Here is a 21565-nt window from a genome sequence, read left to right as displayed (position 1 = left end):
TTTGATGGGTAATTACCTTGAACAAATTGAAAAATCAAGAAGTTCTTCTACAGCATTTAAACTCATCTAAACTGAAATAAATCATTTTCCCTATTGGGGAACATTTTTCTTTCAAGATTTGTTTATTTGAATAGCAGATTCACAGAGAGGGAGAAAAAGAGACACAGAAAGAGATAGAGAGATCATGGGTAAATTTTTTCATTAGGGTAAAGGCTAAGCTAATATTAAAATAAAAAAACTCTCAAAAATAACAGTGACAAAATTTTTCAAAGATGAATTCTCTATCATATAACAGTTCAAGCATAGTCAACCAAGGACGTTGCAGCACAGAACGCAGGAGTCATGCCTTTCTTTCTTGCTCTGTTCTACTTCGTGGCTCCAGATGGTTGTTGTAACTCTGCCAGCACATCTGGATTCCAGCTCCTGGGAAGGGGAGGGAGGGACAGTGGAGGGCAGGATTTCTCTCTAGGCCTGGTTCCGTTGGGGAAATCCTACACACCAATCTCACTGGTACCTGTTTGGCAAGGATTTCTTGGCATGCATTCACTCAGAGGGGCAGGGAGATGTATGTGTCTCTACAGCTAAAATCAGAAGTTCTGTTGCTAACACAAATGAAAAATGGATATTAGTTGAAAACAAGTAGTTTCTGCTATAGGAATGTCAGAATGTAGTTTAGAAGTCTTAGACAAAGATGTTTGCCTAAAATGTTAGTGCATCATTTAGAATAGTTTCTTTGAAAAAAAAAAAAGATTTATTTATTTGAAAGTCAGAGTTACAGAGAGAGAAAGGAGAAAAGGAGATACAGAGATCCTCCATCCAGTGGTTTGCTCTCCAGATGGCTACAACAGCTGGAGCTGGGCCAGGCTGAGGCCAGGAGCAAAAACTCCGTCCAGGTCTCCCCTATAGGTTCAGGTGCCAAAGCACTTGAACCATCTGTGGCTGCTTTCCCAGGTGCATTTGCAGGTAGCTGGATGGGAAGTAGGAAGCAGAGCAGCTGGAACTCCAAACCATGTGGGATGCCCACAGTGCAGATGGCGGCTTTACCCGCTATGCCACAGTGCCAGCCCCAATTTAGAATTTTTTATACTGAAAACACCAAGTGATGTAATTGAAAGTGGTGTATACTATAAGAACATTTTTTTAGCTGAAACAAGGAGAGCTATGACATGATCAGTTATTAAAAATATTTATTTGTTTATTTGATAGGCAAAATGACAGAAAGGAAGATGGTAGGAGAAAGAGGGAGAGAGAAGAGAGAGGCAGGCGGTAGGGAGAGATCCATCTTCTCTATCTTCTATCTGTTGGTTCACTCCCCAAATAGTCACAACAGCCAGGGTTTGTCAAGGCCAAAGCCAGCAGCCAGAACTTCAACCAGGTCCCCCATGTGGGTGGAGGGTCTCAAGCACTTGGGCCACCATCTGCTGCCTTCCGAGGCGCAGTAAGAAGTTGGGTGGGAAGTGGAGCAAATTGGCTCTCCAGTGTGGGATGATGGAATTGAAAGTGGTGGCTTAACCCACTGCACCACTATGTCAACCCCCAAGATTGGCTACTTTGACTCAGGAATTTTATCAAGGATATACAGTTTTCCTTGATCTCCACTTGACATCCTCAGCAAGATTGTCACTTACAATTTTGTCTTCATGGTTACAAATGGCTACTGTAGCTCCAGGCAACACCTTTTCAGAAAGCCATGCCCAAATGTAGGAAGCCCATTCTTTATTTATTTACCTTTCTTTGCTCCCTTATTTTAAAATCAGATAGAAAAAATTGTTTCTGTTGTCTCCCAGATTCCTTATAGGACTGAATGAAAAACTATGAGTCACACATTTTTTGTCTTGGTTGCAGAAAGTGTTAATATATTCTAGAAAAGAAAATATTTAGGAAATTATGCTTGAATAACATTAAAAATCTCAACCACAATTAGGTTATGTAATTCATAAGCATATATATATATAGAAATGCATTTGATGTTTACTTACATTTCAAAAACAGTTCTAATGTGGAAGCTATTATTAAAAAGAGAAATATTTTATTTCTTTTTTTTAAAGATTTGTTTATTTGAAAGGCAGAATTACAGAGAGAGAGAGAGAGAGAGATCTTCCACGTACTGATTCACTCCCTAAATGGTCACAACAGGCAAGGCTGGGCCAAGCTGAAGCCAGGAGTTAGGAGCCAGGAGCTTCACCCCGCTTTCCCAGGTGGATGCAAGGGTCCAAACAGCTGGGCCATCTTCTGTTGCTTTTTCCAGACCATTGGCAGAGAGCTATATTGAAAATAGAGCAACCAACAATTGAACTGGCACCTAGATGAGATTTTGATACTGCAGGTTAATGTCTTAACTCGCTGTGAGAGTCAAACATATATTTATTAATTACCACAAATCAGGGAGAACATTGCGTTTTGGGGACTGGCTTATTTCACTAAGTATAATGTTTTCAGTTGGATCCATGTTGTTGTAAATGACAGGATTTCATTTTTTTAAGCACTGTGTATAATTCCATGGCTTACATATACCATAATTTCTTTATCCAGTCTTAAGTTGACAGGTATCTGGGTTGATTCTGTACCTTAGCTATTGTGAATTGAGCTGCAGTAAATGGCCCCCAATTTGCTGCTTTAACATTGAATTCATTTTTTCAAAAACATTTTTATCTTTATTTCTATAGGGAACAAATTTCATGTTTTTCATAAAATTTTAAAATTTTCAGTTTTAATTTTCATTTTTAAGAGTGTAATGACTATTCCCACCCTAAACTCCCTCTCTCACTCTTTCCTTTCTTGTTTTTCATTTAAGTTTTACAATGACCTACTTTCTTTCCTTTTTTTTGAATAAAATAATGAATCTTATTTTGGTGCAGAAAAACTTTTGGAATCTATATAGCTTTTTTTTTTTTTTACCTAGAAACCTTTTATTTAAAGTATATAAACTTCATGCATTTCAGATATACAAATTTAGGAACATAGTGATTCTTCCCACCCTACCCTCTCTCCCACCCCACTGCCACCCTTCTTCCTCCTCCCTCTCCTATTCCCATTCTTACTATCTGCTACAATTCACTTTCGATTAACTTTATCCACTAAGATAAACCCTATACTAAGTAAAGAGTTCAATGAATAGTATGAAAAAAAAAAAAAAACTGTTCCTCAACAGTTGAGACTAGGGCTGTTCAAAGTCATTGCATCTCAACGTGTCAATTTCACTTCTCTAAATTGCCTTTTAGGTTGTTTATTAATTACCACAAATCAGGGAGAACATAATAAACATATATTTATTAATTACCACAAATCAGGGAGAACATTGCATTTTGGGGACTGGCTTATTTCACTAAGTATAATGTTTTCAGTTGGATCCATGTTGTTGTAAATGACAGGATTTCATTTTTTTAAGCACTGTGTATAATTCCATGGCTTACATATACCATAATTTCTTTATCCAGTCTTAAGTTGACAGGTATCTGGGTTGATTCTGTACCTTAGCTATTGTGAATTGAGCTGCAGTAAACATGGATGTACAGAGATCTCCTTCATATGCTGGTTTCATTTCCTTTGGGCATATTCCCAGGAGAGGGATGTCTGGGTCATATGGTAGGTCTGTATTCAGATTTCTAAGGTATCTCCATACTGACAATGACTTACTTTCAATTTACTTCATAATTAGAAGTTTACTACTACATTAAATAAAAAATTCAACAAAGAGTAAATAGAGAAACCACTGTTATTCAAATAGTATAGACAGGCACTATAAACAATAATCAAATCTCAAAATGTCACTTTTGCTATATACATCACTTCTTTTGTATTCTGTGTATTAGTAACCATAAGTCAGGGAAAATATATATTTGTCTTTTGGGGACAGGCTTCCAGTTGCAACCATTTTGTTACAAAAGGCAGGATTTCATTCTTTTTTATGATTGAGTAGAATTCCATCATGTATATATACCACATTTTTGTTATTCAGTAATCAGCTGCTGCTATAAACATAGGGGTATAGACAACTCTTTCATATGCTGATTTCATCTCCTTTGATTCCCTCCAACAGTGTATTAGGGTACCTTTTTCATATATCCTCACCAGTATTTGTTATTTTTTGTTTTTGTATGATAGTCATTCCAGCTGGGGTGAGGTGAAACCTCATTGTGGTTTTGATTTGCGTTTCCCTGATGGCTAGTGATCCTGAGCATATTTGTGTGTTTGTTGGACTCAGGCCCCTAAACCCAGAGTGGAGCACCGGATACAGTCCCCGGCTTCTGCTTCGGCCTGGCTATGTCTTCCTTTTCTTAATTTTTTTATTTTTTTTGAAGATCTTATTTATATGAAATTCAGGGAGGGCTGGAGGGAGGGAGAGAGAGGGGGAGAGAGAGAGAGAGAGAGAGAGAGAGAATCGCTATGGAGAGGTCTTCCATCTGCTGGTCTGCTACCCAATTGGCTGCAATGGGCAGGCCTGAGCGGATCTGAAGCCAGGAGCCAGGAGCCTCCCCGGGGTGTAGCGCATGGGTGCAGGGGCCCAAGGATTTGGGCCCTCTTCTGCAGAGAGCTGCACCGGAAGTGGAGCAGCCGGGACTCGAACCTGCGCCCATGTGGATGCAGGCGCTGCGGGCGGTGGCTTTACCCGCTCCCCCACAGCGCCGGCCCCTCCTGGGAGCCTTTCCCCGTGGGATCCAGCTGTCTGCTGCCATGCCTGGGAAAGCAGAGGGAGACGGCCCAAGGACTCAGGCCCCTGAACCCAGAGTGGAGCACCGGATACAGTCCCGGGCTTCTGCTTCGGCCTGGCCCGGTCCCGGCCTTAGTAGCCACCTGGGGGTTGAACCCCCAGAGGGACGATCCGTGAGAGAGAGCAAGAGGCAAGAGGGCTCGCGATGCCCGGTGCTCTGCTTCTCTCCCCAAGCGGCTCCAACGGCCAGCGCCGGGCCAGGCAGAAGCCAGGAGGCTTGACCTCCATTCAGGGCGCCCAGGAGGCCGGGAGGCGTGGTCCCTGGGTCACAGGCTGGAGAGGCCGCCCCGCCTGCAGCCCTGGGGCTTCGGACGCTGGACGCGGCAGGCAGCGCGGAGGTGCGTCCCGCGGCGCCACGGTGGCCGCCCATGGGGAGTGCGCCTGCGCCCGGCGCTGTGACCCGGAAGTGGCCCCTTGTGCCCCGGAAGTGGCCCCTCGTGGCCCGCGGCGCTCAGGTAGGAGTCCTCGCGGGTCCCGTCCGCTGCTGCCGGAGAGCCCGCGCGAGCCGTCGGGAGCCGTCCTGGACGCTGCCGGCGGAGCCTGCGGGAGACCCAGCGCCCCCGGGGTCAGGCCGGGCTCAGAGAGGCTGCGGCCCGAGGCTGCCGCGCCGTTTCCCGGGCGCGGTTCTCTTCTTCGGCCCTTCGTGGAAGCAGCGGCCTTCGCGGGCCCCTGTGCCGCCAGCAGACCGGGCCCCCTTGGCGGTGAGTGATGCGGGGGCTGTTGGGGTTTCCCGCTGCGAGTCTTCGCTGCCGGCGCGTGCCTGTTGCTCTCGGGTCCCGAAGGCGCGGGTGGAGTCGTGGTCTTGCTGTGCGGACGGTCGGTCTGGAACTTTCCCCAGTGTGCGAGCAGCTGTGCCAGAGCAGAGGGGCTCCGTCTCCTCCTGGAGCGGCCCCGCGTTCCCGTCTGTTTGCGTTTTGATGGCCCAGCCGCCCTGCTCGAGACCCCTGAGACTGCTGACGGGGAGGAATAAGAGCGAAAACGCTCGTCTGTTTCCTGGTCTAGGAGGACAGTTTCCGGTTAACTGGCATTTGGTGTGATGTTAGCGCTCTGTGGGTTTTCAGTGAGAGGCCATTGTCAAGCCGAGGTTTACCTTCTGTTCCTGATTTGATGATTCCTTTTTTTTTTTTTTTTTTTAATATCGCCAAAGCGGTGGGAGTTTTTGTGAAATAGGTTTTCTGTGTCTATAGGGATACTTTGTGGGCTTTCCCCATGTTTATTCTGTTCTGTGATATATTGATTGTGTATGGTAGCCATCCTTGCATTCCTGGAGTTGCACCCAGCGTGCTAAGCTTTGGTTGTGCTTCAGGAGCGCGTTTGGTAATATTTTGTTAAGGAATGTGACAGCGCAGTCATGACAGATACGTATGTGCCGTGTTCTTTATGATGCATTTGTTTTGGATGTTGGGAAAATGTTGGTCCGAAGGGATGAGATGGAAGATTTTTCCCCTTCGTCTCCTTTTTGGAAGGGTTTGCAAATCACGGGTTTTAACTATCCTTCCCACAGGAGTTCTGTGTTAATAGGCCAGGTGATGCATATAGTATCAAGTTCGATATAAACTCTAGTAGTTGGCCGTGATGTAGTATTTTATTTATAGCTATGTCTCCCCCCCCCCCTTTTTTTTTTTATGAAGTTCTTATTTGTTTATTTGAAATTCGGAGTTACATGCAGAGAGAGAGAAAGAGAAAGTAAGTCTTTCATCTGCTGGTCCTCTGCAAATTGGCGCAATGATGGGAGCTGAGCAGATCCGGAGCCAGTATTCAGGAGCCAGGGGCCCGGTGGCAGGTTCTCAGAATGGGGCACCAGATAAAGTCCCTGGCTTCTGTTTCAGCCTGGCCCAGCCCTGGCCTTTGTAGCCACCTGGGAGGGGGGCGAACCACCAGATGGGCAATCACTGAGAGAGAGCAAGAGTGCTTGCGATGCCCCATGCACTGCTTCTCTCCCCAAGTGGCTTCAAAGGCCAGCGCCGGGCCAGGCAGAAGCCAGGAGGCAAGAACTCCATTCAGGACTCCCAGGAGGGAAGGAGGCAGGATCCAAGTACCTGGGCCATCAGCGGCTGCCTCCCTGGTTCCCAACCTGGAGTAGCGGGATTGGAATCGGCTCTTGGGCACCCCACACTGGACGTAGCAGCATGCAGATGTGTCCCATGGCGCCATGGCAGCTGCCTGTGGGGAGTGAATTTGCGCCCTGCGCTGTGACCAGGAATTGTACCCGTAGGTACATCTCCTGCTCAGCCATCCTCAGATGGAAGTCTGCTCCTCATCTGTTCCTGCCCAAAAGCCTGTTCAAGTCTTGAGGAGCCGTCCTCGATGCTGCTGGCGGAGCCTGAGTGAGACCCAGTGCCTCCGGGGTCAGGCCTGAATCAGAGACACTGCAGCCCGGGACAGCCGCATCAGTTACCTTGCCCTTCTGGAAATGTGTAGGCGCGGTCCTCTTCTTCGGCAGCTTCCGGACGACTACCCCTCGGACCTCGGCTCCTGTTCCAGAGGAGCAGAAACGCTCTTTGGTGAGTTGGGCGCGATGGCCTTGCTGTCGTCACGGGGTAGGTGGGGCCTGGGGTGCAGATAGCAGGCAAGGGGTGTGCATGTGAGGGGTGGAGGGGAGAGGAGGAGGAGAGAGGCGGCCAAGGGAGATTCGGGAGGAGAGAGGAAGGGGGGAGAAGGAAAAGGTGGCGTGAAGGTGGGGTGGCGTGGAAGGAAGGGGAAGGAAGGCGTGTGGGGCAGCGTCGAGGGAGGGCGAGTGTGACAGGAGTGCTGGTGGGCGGGTGGAGGCGGGGGTTGGGAGAGGAAGAACTTTTCCCACGGCCCGGGTTCCATTTTGGAGGTTTCCTGGCCCTGGCTGGAATCAGTCTTGGCCACGTCCGTGAGAAGCGGCCTTGACTCCCGGCCTCTCTTCTCTGGGTGGTTCTGAACTGTAATGTGTGTGCGGGAAAACTGGCCTGGGGCACTCGAATTAACTTGCACGTAATCCGGTGAATTTTCACAGACTGCACACAAGGACTAGACAGCAGAAGCTTAGAGAAACCCCAGGAATCCCTTTGTGCTCTGTTCCAGCCTGTCCAAGGTTCTGACACCTCATGGTAAGTACTGGATTGTTTTTTCTTTTTAAAGACTGGTGTGAAAGGCAGAGTTACTGATGAGGCAGTGGTGGAGAGAGAGTCAGTGTATGGGTTCACACCCCAGGTGGCTACGATGTCCTGGGGCTGCGCCAGGCTGAAGCAGAAGCCAGGTACTTTATCCAGGACTCCAGTGTGGGTTCGGGTGCCCAAGTCCTTGGGCCTCTTGCTCTGCTTTCCTGGGCTTGTTAGCAGCCAGCTGGATCACGAGTGCAACCACCTGGGCATTTGGGGGTGGGGGCGGGCCGAGCCGTGGCAGAGTGGATGAAGCTGCTGCCTGAAGTAGCAGCATCCCATATGGGTGGTGGTTCAAGTCCCAGCACCTCCACTTCCGTCCCAGCACCTCCGCTTCCATTCCAGCTCTGCTGTGGCCCGGCCCAGCAGTAGAAGAGTACCCAAGTCCTTGGTCTCCTGCAACTGTTTGGGAATCCTGGAGGAAGCTGCAGGCTCCTGCTTCAAATCTGCTCAGGCTGAAAATGGAGAGAAGTGGAGAAAGTTTACAGGTGGCACTGATGGCTTGATGGAAATGAAGGAGTGAGAATGATGCTAGGGTTTGACTTGAGCTGCTGGTGAAATGGTGGGTCAGTTATTGCAGGGGAAGATAGGGGGCCAGAGCAAGAGGTTTCATGGGGAAATCAGCAGTTTGGTTTTGATACATTGAGTTTCCTGTGTGTGTGGTTGTGGTTGTGTAAGGACAGATGTTGATGGAATGGTATGACTTTTTATTTTAGACAATTGGGATAGATTTAAATCCAGAGTGAATTTCTGGGAGCAGCTATTGCAGTTATGTAGGTGACACGATGAGACTCTGAACTGGGACAGTGGCTGTGCAGGGGGAGGATGTGCAAGGTCTGTGTGAAATAGGACCAGTTGGCCTTAGTGACAGTTCAGTTGTAGCTACTGGTACAACTTAACCAATTGAACTTAGGTAACATTGGTGGTTCAGGATAACTCTTAGTTCTAATGCTTGGTGATTAGTGGTGCCGGCCTGTCAGGAGAAGGAAGAAGGGAGTGAGTGAGCTCAGCCCAGGAGGTGTGGAGTTTTCCGCCTGTGGGCTCTCGCAGGGAAGACACCTGGCAGCCTGCCTGGGCTGTGAGCATGGAAAGGGAGACTCACTGCTCCTAGGATGTCAGATGTGTGTATGATTGCTTTGGAACCTTAAGAGTTGCTGCTTTAGCTTCAGACTTAGTAATCTGGGGCTGCATTGAGAAAAACAGCATTGAAAGAAATGCTCCCAAAGGAAATTAGATATTGCATTCTAGGATCACAACACAGTTAGTGCTTTATGATCCACTTGTTCTGCAATCTTCTACTCTAAAGAAATAAAAATGCAAACAAACATTCACGTGCAAAGATGTTTAAAGTCACCTTAGTTGTAATGAAGAATGGGATAAATGCACAGAAGGTAATCCTCCATGTTAGCATGCTCATTCTAGTGAAGGGGTTATGGTGGCTTTTATCCTCTCCTTTTTGAATGATTGTGATTTACAGTTTTTCAAAACTGAGCATGTCTTCCTTTCTGATGAGGGAGGAAAAATGAAGTTAGGAATAATATATACATGGAAAAGAATAATATATAAGTAAGTAGCAAATTCTGCTGCATCCATAGAGTAAAATGTTAGAAAGCTATTTAGTTTTTTAAGATTGTATGGATGTAAGTAGGTATGTATGTATTTGAGAGGCAGAGTTACAGACAGTGAGAGGGAGAGACAGAGAGAAAGGCCTTCCGTCTGGTGGTTCACTCCCCAAATGGCCACAACGGCTGGAGCTGTGCCGATCCGAAGCCAGGAGCCAGGAGCTTCTTCCTGTCTCCGGCATGACTGCAGGGGCCCAAGGACTTGAGCCATCTTCCCCTGCTTTCCCAGGCCATAGCAGAGAGCTGGATTGGAAGAGGAGCAGCTGGGACTAGAACCGGCGCCCACATGGGATGCAGGCGCTGCAGGCAGAGGATTAACCCACCCACCCACAACGGCAGCCCCGAAAGCTATTTCTTTTGTTATGAAAAGTTTTTAAGTAGGTGGGTAAATGCTTATAAAGTGTTAAGGATCACCTCTTAGTTGAGCCTGTGATTATATGAGCATATACGTCTTCTGTTGGCAAGCTGGCATCAAAAGGGGTTTTCGTGGGATTGATTTTGAATACTTGTTTTCTTATTTTCCAAAATAGTTTTAAATACATTTATTTTCCTTTTTCTTTTTTAATAGATTTTTTGACCTCTCTTTTAACTTGAAAAATTTTGTTCTATTCCTGTTGATGCTACCATTTGAGAAACTACACATATGCTCTACTGTACCAACATACACACATACTTTAGTTTTTCAACTTCTATTTAATAACTATAAATTTCCAAAGCACAATGTTTGGATTATAGCGGCTTTTCCCCCAGTAACATCCATCCCACCCGCAACCATCCCATCCCCCACTCCTTCTCCCATCCCATTCTTTATCAAAATTCATTTGCAATTCTCTTCATGTATAGAAGATCAAATTAGTATATACCAAGTAAAGATTCCAACAGACTGCACCCACACAGACACACAAAGTATAGAGTACTGTTTGAGTAGTAGTTTTAGCATTCATTCACAGAGTACAACACATTAAGGACAGAGATGTTACATGGGGAGTAAGTGCACAGTGACTCCTGTTGTTGATTTAACAATGGACACTCTTATTGATGACGTCAGTAATCACCAGAGGTTCTTGTCATGAGCTGCCAAGGCTATGGAAGTTCCTCTGGAGTTCACCAACTCTGATCTTATTTAGACAAGGCCAGAGTCAAAGTGGAAGTTCTCTCCTCCCTTCAGAGAAAAGTACCTCCTTCTTTGCTGGCCTGTTCTTTCCTCTGGGATCTCACTCACAGCGTTCTTAAATTTAGGTCATTTTTTTTCTTTTGCCAGAGTGTCTTGACTTCCCATGCCTGAAATACTCTCATGGGCTTTTTAGCCAGATCCGAATGCCTTAGGGGCCGATTCGGAGGCCAGAGTGCTGTTTAGGGCTTTGGCCATTCTATGAGTCTGCTGTGTATCCTGCTTCCCATGTTGGATTGTTTTCTCCTTTTTAATTCTATCAGTTAGTAGAAGCAGACAGTAGACTTGTTTATGTGATCCCTTTGACATTTAATCCTCTCATTATGATCAATTATGAACTGAAACTGATCACTTTAGACTAGTAAGATGGCATTGGTACATGCCACATTGATGGGATTGAATTGGAATCCCCTGGCACGTTTCTAGCTCTACCATTAAGGGTAAGTCTGAGTGAGCATGTGCCGAACTGTACATCTCCTCCCTCTCTTATTCCCACTCTTATATTTAACAGGGATCACTTTTCAGTTGAATTTAAACACCTAAGAATAATTGTGTGTAAATTAAAGAGTTCAGCCGATGGTAATAAGTAGAACAAACAAATACTAAAAGGAATAAAGTAGTAAGGTGTTCCTGGACAGTCAGGACAAGGGCTGATCAAGTCATTGTTTCTCATCTGAGATATTTCTATCACCAAACATTTTCTACCAGTGATATTCAACCTTTTTTTTTTTTAAGATGTATTTATTTATTCATGTGAAAGGCAGAATTACAGAGAGGCAGAGGCAGACAGAGAGGTCTTCCATCTGCTGGTTCACTCCCCAGATGGCCACAATGGTCAGAGCTATGCCGATTCAAAGGCGGGAGCCAGGACCTTCTGGGTCTCCCATGTGGGTGCAGGGGACCAAGGACTTGAGCCATCTTTTGCTGCTTTCCCAGGCCACAGTAGAGAGCTGGATCGGAAGTGGGGCATATGGGATTCGAACCGGCACCCATATGGGATGCCGATGCTGCAGGTGGCAGCTGTATCTGCTACGCCACAGCGCCAGCCCCTCAACCTCTATCGTTTTTACCTTCAGCTTTTGGAACGTTTTCGGCCGTCATTACTTCCAATATTGCCCCTGTTCCTTCCTTTCTTCTAGTATTCCTGCTTTGTGTGTGTCATACCTTTGTAATTGTCCCATAATCTCAGGCATTCCATTAGCGTTTTCCCCATTTCTTTCTTTGGCTTTTAGTTGAGGAAGTTTTTATTGATACACACCCGCTCACGGATTGTCTTCTCTCTAGTGTCTAGTCTGATAATGAGCCCCTCCAAGACATTCTTCGTTTCTGTCTCAGTGGTTGTTTTGATCTGGCGGCCCCTTTTGATTCTTTGAGAGTTTCCATCTATCTGTTTGCATTATTCATGTGGTTCTGTATATCGTCCAATTTTTCTATTACAGTTGTTTTAATAACCCAGTCAGACAGCTCCAGAATCTTTGCCATGGTAGGGCCTGGTTTTGATGCTTGCTTTGTCTCTTCAGACTGCATTTTTCTTGCTTTAACTTTTTTTTTTTTTTCTGAAAGCTGGACACAATGTATCAGGTAATAGAAAGCAAAGTAAGCAGGTCACTTAGTGTGAGGTTTATGTTCCTCTGGGTGGGAGTTAGGCTATTTAATGTTTGCTTTGCTGTAGGTATCAGAGGTTTCATTTTCCTTTGGGGCCTTTATTTTGGTGTCTCACACTCTTTTTTGGGGTTTCCCTAGAAATTCCTTCTTAAATAGAACCTGTGTCTGGTATAGATCTGGAGCCCGGGTGATGTGCTAAAGTATTGAAGGAAGAAAGCATGTATAATCTTAGGATTGAATATTTGGTTTCATTGGCCTACACCCCTAGCCTGTAGCTTTCACAATACTTTTCTAGCCTTTTTCTTTGCTCTTTTATCCCCTGTGTAAGACAGCAAGTCTTCCAGGGGCAGGAGTTGGTTAATTGCCCTTCCCCAAGGTCGATTAGGCTCTAAGGTAGAGTGGTCTCCTTGTTCTCAAGTGGAGAACATATAGGCAGGGCTATTTCAAAATGATGGCCTTTCCTCTCCCCTGCGGTCTGTATATGTATGTGTGGTGTACATGGCCCGTAATTTCTTTCTTCAGTCTTCAGGAGAGCGGCATTTTGGTTGATTGCCTATCTTTGCTGTTGTGAAATGAGCTGCAGTAAATATGACTCTTCCATATGCTGATTTCCTTTCCCTTGCCTATATTCCCCGGGGTGGAACGGCTGGTTTGTCTATATTCAGGTTTCTGAGGTTTCTCATACTGTCTCCCACAGTGGCTATACCAGTTTACATTCCCACCAACAGCGGAGCAGGCCGCCTTTCCCCCCCTGACATCCTCAAGGCTGTTGTAGTATTGCTGTGCATTTCCCTGATGGCTAGTGACCCTGAGCATTTTTGCATGTGTTTGTTGGCCATTTGGATTTCCTTTCTTGAACCATGCCTGCGGAAGTCCTTGGCCCGTTTCTTGAGTGGGTGGTTTGTTTTGCTGCTGTTGAGTTTCTTGAAAACCTCTGGTAGTGAATCCTTTACCAGCTGCATACTTTGCAGATAATTTCTCCCATTCTGTTAGTTGCCTCTGCGCTTTGCCGAGTGTTTTGCTTGCAGTGCAGAAGCTTCTCAATTTGGTTTTTTGCTTTTTGTCCTCTTCTATTCCTTTCTTTAATCTGTTGTGATTCTCAGCTAGTGGACATCCTTGGTTGAAATGGTCCCCAGAGCCTGTATTTTCTTTGTAGCTATGTGGACGGGATTGGTCCTAGACGTTCTTTCTGAGCCACGGCACTGTCTGCGTATACAAAGGCTGTTGATTTTCTATCCTGCCACTTTACCAAACTCTACTCTGAGTTTCGATAGTCTCTCAGTGGAGTCGTGTGGATCTCCTCTGTATGGAATCATGTCCTCTGCCAATAGTGATAGTTTGACTTCCTCCCTCCCAACTTGTATCTAACGTTGAGAAAGGAGAGAAAAAGTACCAACGTGATAACGTGCACGTAGAAAATGCCAAGAGGGACCTCAGACGCTACATTTACGTATTCTATGGTGCTTTGTGGAAGACACGGTTTGTCCTAGTTCAAGCATGCTCCATCCATTAAATGCAGGCCTAGACTGTGGAGGGCGGAGGTTGGGGAGCAGACCTGTGTTCAGTGGAGAACTCTGTAGATCACAGGTGTCTCAAGTCCCTGTGCGAGTGGGTACCCAAGTGTCTGAATAAATAAACTACATTGATTTCCTCATGCGTAAGTCATAGATAATACCACACGGAACGTTTCTAAGGTAGAAGAGAAAGAATGGGTACCAACACCTTTTTTTTTTTTTTTTTTTTTTTTTTTTTTGACAGGCAGAGTGGACAGTGAGAGAGAGAGACAGAGAGAAAGGTCTTCCTTTGCCATTGGTTCACCCTCCAGTGGCCGCCGCTGATCCAAAGGCAGGAGCCAGGTACTTATCCTGGTCTCCCATGCGGGTACAGGGCCCAAGGACTCGGGCCATCCTCTACTGCACTCCTGGGCCATAGCAGAGAGCTGGCCTGGAAGAGGGAGCAACCGGGACAGAATCCGGCACCCCGACCGGGACTAGAACCTGGTGTGCTGGCGCCACTAGGTGGAGGATTAGCCTAGTGAGCTGCGTTGCCTGCCACCAACACCTTTTCTAAGAGTGAGTTAAATTCCTTTTCAAATTCTATGTTAATAGGGTAGGTAATGTATATAATATCAAATTGTAATGAACTGTAATAGTTGGCCTTGATGTAGTATTTTATTTAAAGCTATGTCTTCCTTTTCTTAATTTTTTTATTTTTTTTGAAGATCTTATTTATATGAAATTCAGGGAGGGCTGGAGGGAGGGAGAGAGAGGGGGAGAGAGAGAGAGAGAGAGAGAGAGAATCGCTATGGAGAGGTCTTCCATCTGCTGGTCTGCTACCCAATTGGCTGCAATGGGCAGGCCTGAGCGGATCTGAAGCCAGGAGCCAGGAGCCTCCCCGGGGTGTAGCGCATGGGTGCAGGGGCCCAAGGATTTGGGCCCTCTTCTGCAGAGAGCTGCACCGGAAGTGGAGCAGCCGGGACTCGAACCTGCGCCCATGTGGATGCAGGCGCTGCGGGCGGTGGCTTTACCCGCTCCCCCACAGCGCCGGCCCCTCCTGGGAGCCTTTCCCCGTGGGATCCAGCTGTCTGCTGCCATGCCTGGGAAAGCAGAGGGAGACGGCCCAAGGACTCAGGCCCCTGAACCCAGAGTGGAGCACCGGATACAGTCCCGGGCTTCTGCTTCGGCCTGGCCCGGTCCCGGCCTTAGTAGCCACCTGGGGGTTGAACCCCCAGAGGGACGATCCGTGAGAGAGAGCAAGAGGCAAGAGGGCTCGCGATGCCCGGTGCTCTGCTTCTCTCCCCAAGCGGCTCCAACGGCCAGCGCCGGGCCAGGCAGAAGCCAGGAGGCTTGACCTCCATTCAGGGCGCCCAGGAGGCCGGGAGGCGTGGTCCCTGGGTCACAGGCTGGAGAGGCCGCCCCGCCTGCAGCCCTGGGGCTTCGGACGCTGGACGCGGCAGGCAGCGCGGAGGTGCGTCCCGCGGCGCCACGGTGGCCGCCCATGGGGAGTGCGCCTGCGCCCGGCGCTGTGACCCGGAAGTGGCCCCTTGTGCCCCGGAAGTGGCCCCTCGTGGCCCGCGGCGCTCAGGTAGGAGTCCTCGCGGGTCCCGTCCGCTGCTGCCGGAGAGCCCGCGCGAGCCGTCGGGAGCCGTCCTGGACGCTGCCGGCGGAGCCTGCGGGAGACCCAGCGCCCCCGGGGTCAGGCCGGGCTCAGAGAGGCTGCGGCCCGAGGCTGCCGCGCCGTTTCCCGGGCGCGGTTCTCTTCTTCGGCCCTTCGTGGAAGCAGCGGCCTTCGCGGGCCCCTGTGCCGCCAGCAGACCGGGCCCCCTTGGCGGTGAGTGATGCGGGGGCTGTTGGGGTTTCCCGCTGCGAGTCTTCGCTGCCGGCGCGTGCCTGTTGCTCTCGGGTCCCGAAGGCGCGGGTGGAGTCGTGGTCTTGCTGTGCGGACGGTCGGTCTGGAACTTTCCCCAGTGTGCGAGCAGCTGTGCCAGAGCAGAGGGGCTCCGTCTCCTCCTGGAGCGGCCCCGCGTTCCCGTCTGTTTGCGTTTTGATGGCCCAGCCGCCCTGCTCGAGACCCCCGAGACTGCTGACGGGGAGGAATAAGAGCGAAAACGCTCGTCTGTTTCCTGGTCTAGGAGGACAGTTTCCGGTTAACTGGCATTTGGTGTGATGTTAGCGCTCTGTGGGTTTTCAGTGAGAGGCCATTGTCAAGCCGAGGTTTACCTTCTGTTCCTGATTTGATGATTCCTTTTTTTTTTTTTTTTTTAATATCGCCAAAGCGGTGGGAGTTTTTGTGAAATAGGTTTTCTGTGTCTATAGGGATACTTTGTGGGCTTTCCCCATGTTTATTCTGTTCTGTGATATATTGATTGTGTATGGTAGCCATCCTTGCATTCCTGGAGTTGCACCCAGCGTGCTAAGCTTTGGTTGTGCTTCAGGAGCGCGTTTGGTAATATTTTGTTAAGGAATGTGACAGCGCAGTCATGACAGATACGTATGTGCCGTGTTCTTTATGATGCATTTGTTTTGGATGTTGGGAAAATGTTGGTCCGAAGGGATGAGATGGAAGATTTTTCCCCTTCGTCTCCTTTTTGGAAGGGTTTGCAAATCACGGGTTTTAACTATCCTTCCCACAGGAGTTCTGTGTTAATAGGCCAGGTGATGCATATAGTATCAAGTTCGATATAAACTCTAGTAGTTGGCCGTGATGTAGTATTTTATTTATAGCTATGTCTCCCCCCCCCCTTTTTTTTTTTTATGAAGTTCTTATTTGTTTATTTGAAATTCGGAGTTACATGCAGAGAGAGAGAAAGAGAAAGTAAGTCTTTCATCTGCTGGTCCTCTGCAAATTGGCGCAATGATGGGAGCTGAGCAGATCCGGAGCCAGTATTCAGGAGCCAGGGGCCCGGTGGCAGGTTCTCAGAATGGGGCACCAGATAAAGTCCCTGGCTTCTGTTTCAGCCTGGCCCAGCCCTGGCCTTTGTAGCCACCTGGGAGGGGGGCGAACCACCAGATGGGCAATCACTGAGAGAGAGCAAGAGTGCTTGCGATGCCCCATGCACTGCTTCTCTCCCCAAGTGGCTTCAAAGGCCAGCGCCGGGCCAGGCAGAAGCCAGGAGGCAAGAACTCCATTCAGGACTCCCAGGAGGGAAGGAGGCAGGATCCAAGTACCTGGGCCATCAGCGGCTGCCTCCCTGGTTCCCAACCTGGAGTAGCGGGATTGGAATCGGCTCTTGGGTGCCCCACACTGGACGTAGCAGCATGCAGATGTGTCCCATGGCGCCATGGCAGCTGCCTGTGGGGAGTGAATTTGCGCCCTGCGCTGTGACCAGGAATTGTACCCGTAGGTACATCTCCTGCTCAGCCATCCTCAGATGGAAGTCTGCTCCTCATCTGTTCCTGCCCAAAAGCCTGTTCAAGTCTTGAGGAGCCGTCCTCGATGCTGCTGGCGGAGCCTGAGTGAGACCCAGTGCCTCCGGGGTCAGGCCTGAATCAGAGACACTGCAGCCCGGGACAGCCGCATCAGTTACCTTGCCCTTCTGGAAATGTGTAGGCGCGGTCCTCTTCTTGGGCAGTCTGGAAGTCTACCCCTCGGGCCTCGGCTCCTGTTCCAGAGGAGCAGAAACGCTCTTTGGTGAGTTGGGCGCGATGGCCTTGCTGTCGTCACGGGGTAGGTGGGGCCTGGGGTGCAGATAGCAGGCAAGGGGTGTGCATGTGAGGGGTGGAGGGGAGAGGAGGAGGAGAGAGGCGGCCAAGGGAGATTCGGGAGGAGAGAGGAAGGGGGGAGAAGGAAAAGGTGGCGTGAAGGTGGGGTGGCGTGGAAGGAAGGGGAAGGAAGGCGTGTGGGGCAGCGTCGAGGGAGGGCGAGTGTGACAGGAGTGCTGGTGGGCGGGTGGAGGCGGGGGTTGGGAGAGGAAGAACTTTTCCCACGGCCCGGGTTCCATTTTGGAGGTTTCCTGGCCCTGGCTGGAATCAGTCTTGGCCACGTCCGTGAGAAGCGGCCTTGACTCCCGGCCTCTCTTCTCTGGGTGGTTCTGAACTGTAATGTGTGTGCGGGAAAACTGGCCTGGGGCACTCGAATTAACTTGCACGTAATCCGGTGAATTTTCACAGACTGCACACAAGGACTAGACAGCAGAAGCTTAGAGAAACCCCAGGAATCCCTTTGTGCTCTGTTCCAGCCTGTCCAAGGTTCTGACACCTCATGGTAAGTACTGGATTGTTTTTTCTTTTTAAAGACTGGTGTGAAAGGCAGAGTTACTGATGAGGCAGTGGTGGAGAGAGAGTCAGTGTATGGGTTCACACCCCAGGTGGCTACGATGTCCTGGGGCTGCGCCAGGCTGAAGCAGAAGCCAGGTACTTTATCCAGGACTCCAGTGTGGGTTCGGGTGCCCAAGTCCTTGGGCCTCTTGCTCTGCTTTCCTGGGCTTGTTAGCAGCCAGCTGGATCACGAGTGCAACCACCTGGGCATTTGGGGGTGGGGGCGGGCCGAGCCGTGGCAGAGTGGATGAAGCTGCTGCCTGAAGTAGCAGCATCCCATATGGGTGGTGGTTCAAGTCCCAGCACCTCCACTTCCGTCCCAGCACCTCCGCTTCCATTCCAGCTCTGCTGTGGCCCGGCCCAGCAGTAGAAGAGTACCCAAGTCCTTGGTCTCCTGCAACTGTTTGGGAATCCTGGAGGAAGCTGCAGGCTCCTGCTTCAAATCTGCTCAGGCTGAAAATGGAGAGAAGTGGAGAAAGTTTACAGGTGGCACTGATGGCTTGATGGAAATGAAGGAGTGAGAATGATGCTAGGGTTTGACTTGAGCTGCTGGTGAAATGGTGGGTCAGTTATTGCAGGGGAAGATAGGGGGCCAGAGCAAGAGGTTTCATGGGGAAATCAGCAGTTTGGTTTTGATACATTGAGTTTCCTGTGTGTGTGGTTGTGGTTGTGTAAGGACAGATGTTGATGGAATGGTATGACTTTTTATTTTAGACAATTGGGATAGATTTAAATCCAGAGTGAATTTCTGGGAGCAGCTATTGCAGTTATGTAGGTGACACGATGAGACTCTGAACTGGGACAGTGGCTGTGCAGGGGGAGGATGTGCAAGGTCTGTGTGAAATAGGACCAGTTGGCCTTAGTGACAGTTCAGTTGTAGCTACTGGTACAACTTAACCAATTGAACTTAGGTAACATTGGTGGTTCAGGATAACTCTTAGTTCTAATGCTTGGTGATTAGTGGTGCCGGCCTGTCAGGAGAAGGAAGAAGGGAGTGAGTGAGCTCAGCCCAGGAGGTGTGGAGTTTTCCGCCTGTGGGCTCTCGCAGGGAAGACACCTGGCAGCCTGCCTGGGCTGTGAGCATGGAAAGGGAGACTCACTGCTCCTAGGATGTCAGATGTGTGTATGATTGCTTTGGAACCTTAAGAGTTGCTGCTTTAGCTTCAGACTTAGTAATCTGGGGCTGCATTGAGAAAAACAGCATTGAAAGAAATGCTCCCAAAGGAAATTAGATATTGCATTCTAGGATCACAACACAGTTAGTGCTTTATGATCCACTTGTTCTGCAATCTTCTACTCTAAAGAAATAAAAATGCAAACAAACATTCACGTGCAAAGATGTTTAAAGTCACCTTAGTTGTAATGAAGAATGGGATAAATGCACAGAAGGTAATCCTCCATGTTAGCATGCTCATTCTAGTGAAGGGGTTATGGTGGCTTTTATCCTCTCCTTTTTGAATGATTGTGATTTACAGTTTTTCAAAACTGAGCATGTCTTCCTTTCTGATGAGGGAGGAAAAATGAAGTTAGGAATAATATATACATGGAAAAGAATAATATATAAGTAAGTAGCAAATTCTGCTGCATCCATAGAGTAAAATGTTAGAAAGCTATTTAGTTTTTTAAGATTGTATGGATGTAAGTAGGTATGTATGTATTTGAGAGGCAGAGTTACAGACAGTGAGAGGGAGAGACAGAGAGAAAGGCCTTCCGTCTGGTGGTTCACTCCCCAAATGGCCACAACGGCTGGAGCTGTGCCGATCCGAAGCCAGGAGCCAGGAGCTTCTTCCTGTCTCCGGCATGACTGCAGGGGCCCAAGGACTTGAGCCATCTTCCCCTGCTTTCCCAGGCCATAGCAGAGAGCTGGATTGGAAGAGGAGCAGCTGGGACTAGAACCGGCGCCCACATGGGATGCAGGCGCTGCAGGCAGAGGATTAACCCACCCACCCACAACGGCAGCCCCGAAAGCTATTTCTTTTGTTATGAAAAGTTTTTAAGTAGGTGGGTAAATGCTTATAAAGTGTTAAGGATCACCTCTTAGTTGAGCCTGTGATTATATGAGCATATACGTCTTCTGTTGGCAAGCTGGCATCAAAAGGGGTTTTCGTGGGATTGATTTTGAATACTTGTTTTCTTATTTTCCAAAATAGTTTTAAATACATTTATTTTCCTTTTTCTTTTTTAATAGATTTTTTGACCTCTCTTTTAACTTGAAAAATTTTGTTCTATTCCTGTTGATGCTACCATTTGAGAAACTACACATATGCTCTACTGTACCAACATACACACATACTTTAGTTTTTCAACTTCTATTTAATAACTATAAATTTCCAAAGCACAATGTTTGGATTATAGCGGCTTTTCCCCCAGTAACATCCATCCCACCCGCAACCATCCCATCCCCCACTCCTTCTCCCATCCCATTCTTCATCAAAATTCATTTGCAATTCTCTTCATGTATAGAAGATCAAATTAGTATATACCAAGTAAAGATTCCAACAGACTGCACCCACACAGACACACAAAGTATAGAGTACTGTTTGAGTAGTAGTTTTAGCATTCATTCACAGAGTACAACACATTAAGGACAGAGATGTTACATGGGGAGTAAGTGCACAGTGACTCCTGTTGTTGATTTAACAATGGACACTCTTATTGATGACGTCAGTAATCACCAGAGGTTCTTGTCATGAGCTGCCAAGGCTATGGAAGTTCCTCTGGAGTTCACCAACTCTGATCTTATTTAGACAAGGCCAGAGTCAAAGTGGAAGTTCTCTCCTCCCTTCAGAGAAAAGTACCTCCTTCTTTGCTGGCCTGTTCTTTCCTCTGGGATCTCACTCACAGCGTTCTTAAATTTAGGTCATTTTTTTTCTTTTGCCAGAGTGTCTTGACTTCCCATGCCTGAAATACTCTCATGGGCTTTTTAGCCAGATCCGAATGCCTTAGGGGCCGATTCGGAGGCCAGAGTGCTGTTTAGGGCTTTGGCCATTCTATGAGTCTGCTGTGTATCCTGCTTCCCATGTTGGATTGTTTTCTCCTTTTTAATTCTATCAGTTAGTAGAAGCAGACAGTAGACTTGTTTATGTGATCCCTTTGACATTTAATCCTCTCATTATGATCAATTATGAACTGAAACTGATCACTTTAGACTAGTAAGATGGCATTGGTACATGCCACATTGATGGGATTGAATTGGAATCCCCTGGCACGTTTCTAGCTCTACCATTAAGGGTAAGTCTGAGTGAGCATGTGCCGAACTGTACATCTCCTCCCTCTCTTATTCCCACTCTTATATTTAACAGGGATCACTTTTCAGTTGAATTTAAACACCTAAGAATAATTGTGTGTAAATTAAAGAGTTCAGCCGATGGTAATAAGTAGAACAAACAAATACTAAAAGGAATAAAGTAGTAAGGTGTTCCTGGACAGTCAGGACAAGGGCTGATCAAGTCATTGTTTCTCATCTGAGATATTTCTATCACCAAACATTTTCTACCAGTGATATTCAACCTTTTTTTTTTTTTAAGATGTATTTATTTATTCATGTGAAAGGCAGAATTACAGAGAGGCAG

At 47.8% G+C, this 21565-nt stretch overlaps 1 protein-coding gene across 1 annotated transcript in view; it reads left to right on the top strand.

Annotated features, from left to right (window-relative positions):
• Nucleotides 1-4321: 4321 nt before the first annotated feature.
• The window catches only part of LOC127486657 (probable ATP-dependent RNA helicase DDX60), a gene marked incomplete at its 3' end in the record, with an annotated part of 114026 nt that continues 96782 nt past the window's right edge, over nt 4322-21565 (top strand). The window contains 5 exon segments of the mRNA XM_070047160.1: nt 4322-5412; nt 6927-7215; nt 7695-7788; nt 17081-17367; nt 17847-17940.

The sequence above is a fragment of the Oryctolagus cuniculus genome, chromosome 8, assembly GCF_964237555.1.
Source record: "Oryctolagus cuniculus chromosome 8, mOryCun1.1, whole genome shotgun sequence".
Taxonomy (NCBI): domain Eukaryota; kingdom Metazoa; phylum Chordata; class Mammalia; order Lagomorpha; family Leporidae; genus Oryctolagus; species Oryctolagus cuniculus.
The sequence above is the reverse complement of the archived record's forward strand: the minus strand, read 5'-3'. Positions and strand labels throughout refer to the sequence as shown.